Source organism: Physella acuta, unplaced genomic scaffold (assembly GCF_028476545.2).
Source record: "Physella acuta isolate Inbredline_101_S28 unplaced genomic scaffold, ASM2847654v3 ptg000410l, whole genome shotgun sequence".
NCBI lineage: Eukaryota > Metazoa > Mollusca > Gastropoda > Physidae > Physella > Physella acuta.
In genome coordinates, this window is record NW_026731929.1 from 74,120 (window position 1) to 82,084 (window position 7,965).

General features: G+C 35.0%; 1 pseudogene; it reads left to right on the forward strand.

Moving 5' to 3' along the window:
- Positions 1-1,930: 1,930 nt before the first annotated feature.
- LOC131942536 (uncharacterized) lies at positions 1,931-2,017 on the forward strand (annotated as a pseudogene).
- Positions 2,018-7,965: the final 5,948 nt, after the last annotated feature.

Consider the following 7,965-nt stretch of genomic DNA (forward strand, 5'->3'; position numbering starts at 1 on the left):
TTTGGTGGAAACTATTTTTTGTATCGAGTTTAGATTTGGGAGATTTTTAGTGTGGGAGAGTTTAGTGATGGAGAATTTAGTGTGGGAAAATTTAGTGTCGGAGAATTTAGTGTAGAAGAATTTAGTGGGGGAAAATTTAGTGTGGGAGAATTTAGTGTGTGTAAATTTAGTGATGGAATCTAGTAAGGGGGAGTTGAATGTTTGGGTGATTTTGTTGGAAACTATTTTCGTGTCGTGTTTAGTTTTGGAGATTTTATTGTGGGAGAACTTAGTGCGGGAGAATTAAGTGTGGGGGAATTTAATGTGGGAGAATTTATTGTGGGAGAACTTAGTGCGGGAGAATTTAGTGTGGAGGAATTTAATGTGGGAGAATTTAGTGTTGGAGAACTTAGTGCGGGAGAATTTAGTGTGGAGGAATTTAATGTGGGAGAATTTAGTGTTGGAGAACTTAGTGCGGGAGAATTTAGTGTGGGAGAAATGATTGTGTGGTGTTGTAGTGTAGGCAAGGTAAATATTTGAGTGTGTGTGTGTATATATATAAATAAATCTATGGTGGGTGTGATGAGGTTTACTTTGGGTCAGAGGCGTAGCTAAGGGGGGGGGGGGGCGTAGGAGGCGCCCCCCCCCCGGGCGCCCAGACTATGGGGGCGCCAAAAGCGGTAAAAATAAAAATTTAAAAGCTCATTTTTAGTTGCAGTTTTGAAGTATAAACACCCCAAGTTAAGAAATGTAATGGCTAAATCTTCTACGCGCTGATTTAATTATTTTCTATCTGATAGTTTAACTATAAAACATATACCCTTTATAAACAGTATATTTTCAGTTGAAGCGTTGGTACTGTCGAATTCACAAATTATGAATTACTGAATAGTAGAAAAAAACAACAACTAAATAGCGGCGTATGATATGCCGCGGGTCGGCTCGTACATTATATTTAGCTATAGATTCATTCTCCACTGTCTATAACCTAGCTCCGAGCCATACAGTAAAAGATACATTATATTTAGCTATAGATTCATTCTCCACTGTCTTTAACCTAGCCCCGAGCCATACAGTAAAAGATACATTATATTTAGCTATAGATTCATACTCCACTGTCTATAACCTAGCTCCCAGCCATACAGTAAAAGATACTTTATATTTAGCTATAGATTCATTCTCCACTGTCTATAACCTAGCTCCCAGCCATACAGTAAAAGATACATTATATTTAGCTATAGATTCATTCTCCACTGTCTTTAACCTAGCTCCCAGCCATACAGTAAAAGATACATTATATTTAGCTAGAGATTCTGATTGCATTTTTTGACAATGCGTTTAAATTCCACATTGACTTAGAATGTAAATACGCATTTTATCGCTGCTGAATCTAATCAGAATGTCATGGGCGTGCCACTTTCATTAAACCGTTTATTACTGCTTACACTCAAATAATTTCCTTTGCCTACAATACAACACCGCATAATCATTTCTCCCACACTAAATTCTCTCACACTTAATTCTCCCACACTAAATTCCCCCACACTAAATTTCCTCACACCAAATTCTCTCACACTAAATTCTCCCACACTAAATTCTCCCACACTAAATTCTCCCACACTAAATTCTCCCACACTAAATGCTCCCACACTAAATGCTCTCACACTAAATTCTCTCACACTAAATTCTCCCACACTAAATTCTCTCACACTAAATTCTCCCACATTAAATGCTCTCACACTAAATTATCCCCCACTAAAGTCTCCAAAACTAAAAATCCCCCAAATCTAAACACGATACAAAAATAGTCTCCGCCCAAACATTCAATTCCCCTTTACTAGATTCCATCACACACACTCCTCCTCCTCCCCCCCCCCCCCCAGAATAAAAAAAAACAAGTAAAAAAAAACTAAACAAGTAAACAACAGAGGACTGTATAGAAATAGATATAGATTCTTCTCGGCCTTTTGGCTAAGATCAAAGTGTAGTATCTGTTATGGATCTACATGGTTCTTAGCCATTTGGTTGGTCAGCCCTTTTTAGGACTGGCTGCCGGGGCCGAGAGGCGGTCATTCGATAACATTCGAGAACATTCGATAACTCAACTACTCACGCTATTGCAACTATCGCCAACGACCGCTGTGGGGTTGCGCCCACACATCCCTCGAAGCGCACATGCCCTCGAGATGAGTCACCCAGTACTTGTATTGGGTGGCTTCAAATGTACGAGTGGCTAACTTTTCAATCTTCTATATTTCAGCCTGACGACACCCATCTAGGAGAAATCTTAGGTGGGAGGTCCGTCACAATCGCAAGCAAATCGAACTCATCTCTCAAGACCAACCACGCAATCACATCACTACTAACAACTTTGCCACTACTTTGGCGACACCCACCTAGGAGACGTCTTAGGTGGGAGGCTCCGTCAAATACCTAAAAGGAACTAACTATCTCTCAATACCAACTCAACTTACCCAAAATAAACACTCGTCAACAATTTCACTCTACTCATCTCAACTACCTGACCAAGTTCAAAGTCTTCATATCTACAATCCTAGACTCAGCATATCAGGAAAACTTCACTCTTCATCGACACATCACCCACCTCAATTACTAGACTACGGCACAACTCCGATACTCTCTCCAAGCTCCACTCCATCGAACAATCTATATATATAATTCTCTTCTGGGATCAGTTAGAAAACAAGCTGCAAGCGCCTACTTGCAGTCCCCTCCCTTTCTCTCTATCACTATCACTACCACCCCCACCCCACCCCAACATTGTCTGGTGAGCGGTGTTCACTCTAAATTTTTACAAAGCTAAATTTTACAAATCGTAGAGCTGTACAGCCGGGTTTCTATTATGGGCAGATAATTTAGTTCGATTTTAAACTTACAGGAGGTAACTAAGAAATAACTAAGAGGAGGCTGCTTTCACGTGGGGGGAGGGGGTGTAGTATCGGGGTTTTGGCAAAATTGTTGTGGGAACGCACATTTTAAAATATTGCAGTCGGGAACGCAAGAGTATTGATACTAAACAATATTCTTGGTTTTTATAGTAAAGCTTTTGATATAAGTAACTTCTGATTATTCAATTAACAACTAACAATTACTAGGAGTTGTAATTAACATTTTATTATTAATCACCAAAGAATTTAGATACTATTTTTGTAATTTAATTTTCTATAATTTATACCTACGTTTGTTTACTTGTTTATGCTTGATAATACAATATTATTTTTCCGTTTCTTTTTATTGTTTAATTTTTATAATTACCTCCCTTTAAAAGAACTCAATGTTTGTTTTCTCCCCTAAGAAAAAGTTCCACACGCGAGATATTTTGACTCAAGCAAAAGACGAGAGCAAACCGCTGTTAACTGTGTTACACCTTGGTGCACTCTCGGGACTAACACTTATCTTCTGAGTCAGTGTTCCATGTGGGGATGGGGGGGGGGTGGGGGTGGGGTGGGGGGGGGGAGTGTGTGATGGAATCTAATATGGGTATGTTAAATGTTTTGTTGATTTTGGTGGAGACTATTTTTATATCAAGTTTAAATTTGGTAGATTGTTGGTGTGGGAGAGTTTAGTGTGGGAGAATTTAGTGCGAGAATTTAGTGTGAGAAAATTTAATGTGGGAGAATTCTCCGACACTAAATTCTCCCACATTATATTTTTTATTATTGTGACTTTTTTAAAAACTTTTCTACCTGGAAAAAATTCTGACTTTATTTCTGTGACTTTATTTCCTGTGACTTTCTATTACAGTAAGGACAGGTGGGTGTAATGGGGTGTTGTGAAATGCTGTACAGCGGTACGATAGTATAATTACGATACTGTACCCCGATACGATGCTGCATCTCGATACGGTACTATATAAACTATACGATACTATACAATTATAAGATACTGTGCCACGATACGATGCTAAACCATGATACGTTTCAGCGCCGCGGTACGATACTGCATCACGATACGCTACTTCAATGCGTTACGATACTGCATCACGATACGATACTGCTTCATAATAAGATACTGTTCCACAATACGATACTGCGTCATGATACAATACTGCTTCACGATACGATACTGCAATTCTTTACGATACTGCATCACGATACGATACTGCTTCATAATAAGATACTGTTACACAATACGATACTGTTCCACGATACGATACGGCATCACGATACGATACTGTACTGTGTTACGGTAATGTACCACGATACGATACTGCATCACGATACGATACTGCGTCATAATAAGATACTGTAGGTGGGACCTATCTGAGGGTGCCCCTAATTTTGACTTTAAAGTTTATGATGTACAGAGTATAGTAAATAAATAGCGAAATTAACACATTAATCCATAAGATACATTGACTTTAAAGTTTATGATGTACAGAGTATAGTAAATAAATAGCGAAATTAACACATTAATCCATAAGATACATTGACTTTAAAGTTTATGATGTACAGAGTATAGTAAATAAATAGCGAAATTAACACATTAATCCATAAGATACATTGAATTTAAAGTTTACGATGTACAGAGTATAGTAAATAAATAGCGAAATTAACACATTAATCCATAAGATACATTGACTTTAAAGTTTATGATGTACAGAGTATAGTAAATAAATAGCGAAATTAACACATTAATCCATAAGATACATTGACTTTAAAGTTTATGATGTACAGAGTATAGTAAATAAATAGCGAAATTAACACATTAATCCATAAGATACATTGACTTTAAAGTTTATGATGTACAGAGTATAGTAAATAAATAGCGAAATTAACACATTAATCCATAAGATACATTGAATTTAAAGTTTATGATGTACAGAGTATAGTAAATAAATAGCGAAATTAACACATTAATCCATAAGATACATTGACTTTAAAGTTTATGATGTACATAGTATAGTAAATAAATAGCGAAATTAACACATTAATCCATAAGATACATTGACTTTAAAGTTTATGATGTACAGAGTATAGTAAATAAATAGCGAAATTAACACATTAATCCATAAGATACATTGAATTTAAAGTTTATGATGTACAGAGTATAGTAAATAAATAGCGAAATTAACACATTAATCCATAAGATACATTGACTTTAAAGTTTAAGATGTACAGAGTATAGTAAATAAATAGCGAAATTAACACATTAATCCATAAGATACATTGACTTTAAAGTTTATGATGTACAGAGTATAGTAAATAAATAGCGAAATTAACACATTAATCCATAAGATACATTGACTTTAAAGTTTATGATGTACAGAGTATAGTAAATAAATAGCGAAATTAACACATTAATCCATAAGATACATTGACTTTAAAGTTTATGATGTACAGAGTACAGTAAATAAATAGCGAAATTAGTACATTAATCCATAAGATACATTGAATTTAAAGCTTGTTGGTTCACAAATTGGACAGAGGCTGGTTTGGAACATTTTTGCCAACAAAAGTGGTGGAAGAGTATAACTTATGGAAGAATAGTCGAAAACAAAGCTGGTTTACATGGATTTTATCCCATTCTGTACAATAAACATAGTAAATACAAAAGAAAAATTGAACACAAACGAATCGAAACTGTTGAGTGGGTTGGGGAAAATTTCACTTTTTTTCTTTTTTGTAAATATTTTTAAAAAAAATTTTAAAAATTAAAAATTTTTTTTTTTACCTTATGTACACAATGGAAACAAGGGCTAGTTAAAAATAAGTACAGATCACATGGTGTGTGCTGCCACCCTATGTATAACCAGTAGGGTAGTCATACACAAAAAATAAAAAATATATAAAAACGTTTATAATTACAAGCTTTTATAAATGCACTAAAATCGAACAAAATAATAAAATTTTTATTAAATATAAAATAATTTTTAAAATATAAAAAAAATACTTTCTTTAAATATATTATTGCACTACTATTTATATCACTATAAATAAAAACGTGGGCCGCTGGTTTAAATACTTATTATTATAGCGCCCACGCTTTTATTTATAGTGATATAAAAAGTAGTGCATTAATATATTTAAAGAAAGTATTTTTTTAAAATTTAAAGTAACCGCAGATTTATTATATTTTTAAAAATTATTTTATATTTAATAAAAATTGTATTATTTTCTTCTTTTTAGTGCATCTATAAAAGCTTGTAATTATAAATGTTTTTAAGTATTTATTATTTTTATACTTTTTAGTATTGACGCGTTATACGCATGTTAAGACAATATAGTGTAGCAACAAATATATGATACACAGTTTGAAAAACAGTTTTGCAGTTTATAGCTAACGTTCAGTAAAGTATTATGGGATGGCGTAGTCTAGTGGTAAAGAACTAGACTGCTGATCCGACAAAAAACTATTGCGCGCCTATTGAACGTGATGACGTGCTTTTGTCGTAGAGCCCCCACCCCCCCCCCCTCTTTTCTCGCTCCACGCCCAAGACGGCCGTGATAGCGCGTGTGGATAGAAGTGCCTACTAATTCGGTCCACATTTTATTTAATTCATAAAAAATTAATTAGGCAACTATTAAGTCAGATTGAATGTCACGATGCATTGTCTTCATGTCTTGACCCACGTTCCAACAACGAACCCTATCTGTTAGTTAGAAGTACCTGCAATTTCACACGGGTGTTTCGATTTAGACAGACAGACTTACTAAAAGACTGACGAGGAAGTGAGTTAAATAAAAGCTTGTAAAAATTAGTTGTTGTACACAGACTTCATTTACATTTGTACTACAGTGAATTGCAAAAATAGATAAGTAAATGAATAAATATTCGAAACTGATTTTGGGGTGGGTGGTGGGGTCGTTGGAACAGTTAAGGGGGATGTGGGGTTATCATGTCTGAGGGTGATGTGGGCACAGGGGAGGGGGGGGGGGGGGCGCTAGAGTGTCTGACGAGGCATGGAGAGAGTGTATGTGTGTGTTTGAGGCAAGCCAAGCGTCATAATCTACTGTTTGAGCTAACTGCTGATGTGTTACTATTGAAGTGTGTGGGGGGAGGGATTTGACGAACAGAATGCTGTTTGAGCGATTTAGCGGGAGGGTGAAGGGTTTATGTGTGAGTATGTTTTATTGAATGTTTAGTACTGACAGGTTAAGAGTGGGTAGAGTATATATGAAACGATGGCAGTTCCAATCGATAACCTTGAAACACAAATATTCTTGGTATTTATATTACACCAGGTTGATACTTGTGACTTGCAGTTATTTAATTAATAACTAACTATTGCTAGTAGTTCTTATTAAACCTTTGCAATAAATTATCAATATTTTAATAGCTATTTGAAATAAATTAAATTTTTATAATTAATGCTAATGTTTGTTTACTTGTTATTCTTTCAAAATGATAACTTTTTTTTTCTTGTCCTTATATTGTTAAATTTATTTTATAATTATCTCCCTTGTAAACAACTAATTGTTGGTTATGTCCCCTAGCAAAAAATTTATCGCGAGATATTTTGACTCAAACAAAAGACGAGATAAAACCGCTGTGAACTGTGTTACACCTTGGTGCACCCTTGGTCATTTCACAGTTTGTCGGAATGAGTTGGTCATTTAACTGGTTGTCTGACTAAGTTGGTCATTTAACAGTTTGTCATTGCTTCAAACACAAAAGAGCAAGTCGGATTGAACTGTTGTATACTACCTGAACCCCGCCCCATACTTATCTTTCCAATGCTTTAAATACTTGTTAATAAGTGTTCATTTGAACATTGGATGTGGGAGGGGGGATATTTAAGGTTGTGGGGGTGGGGGTGGGGGAGTTGTATAGTTAGATCGTGACGTACGAGGCATGATGTAGTTACCGTAAAATAATTAAGTTATAAGTAAAATGGGATACATTACCGTAAAATTAATGAACATACTGTTGGGTTCTTCAATGTCTAGGGGTATATATATATATATATATATATATATATATATATATATATATATATATATATATAGCAACAGACAAATACAA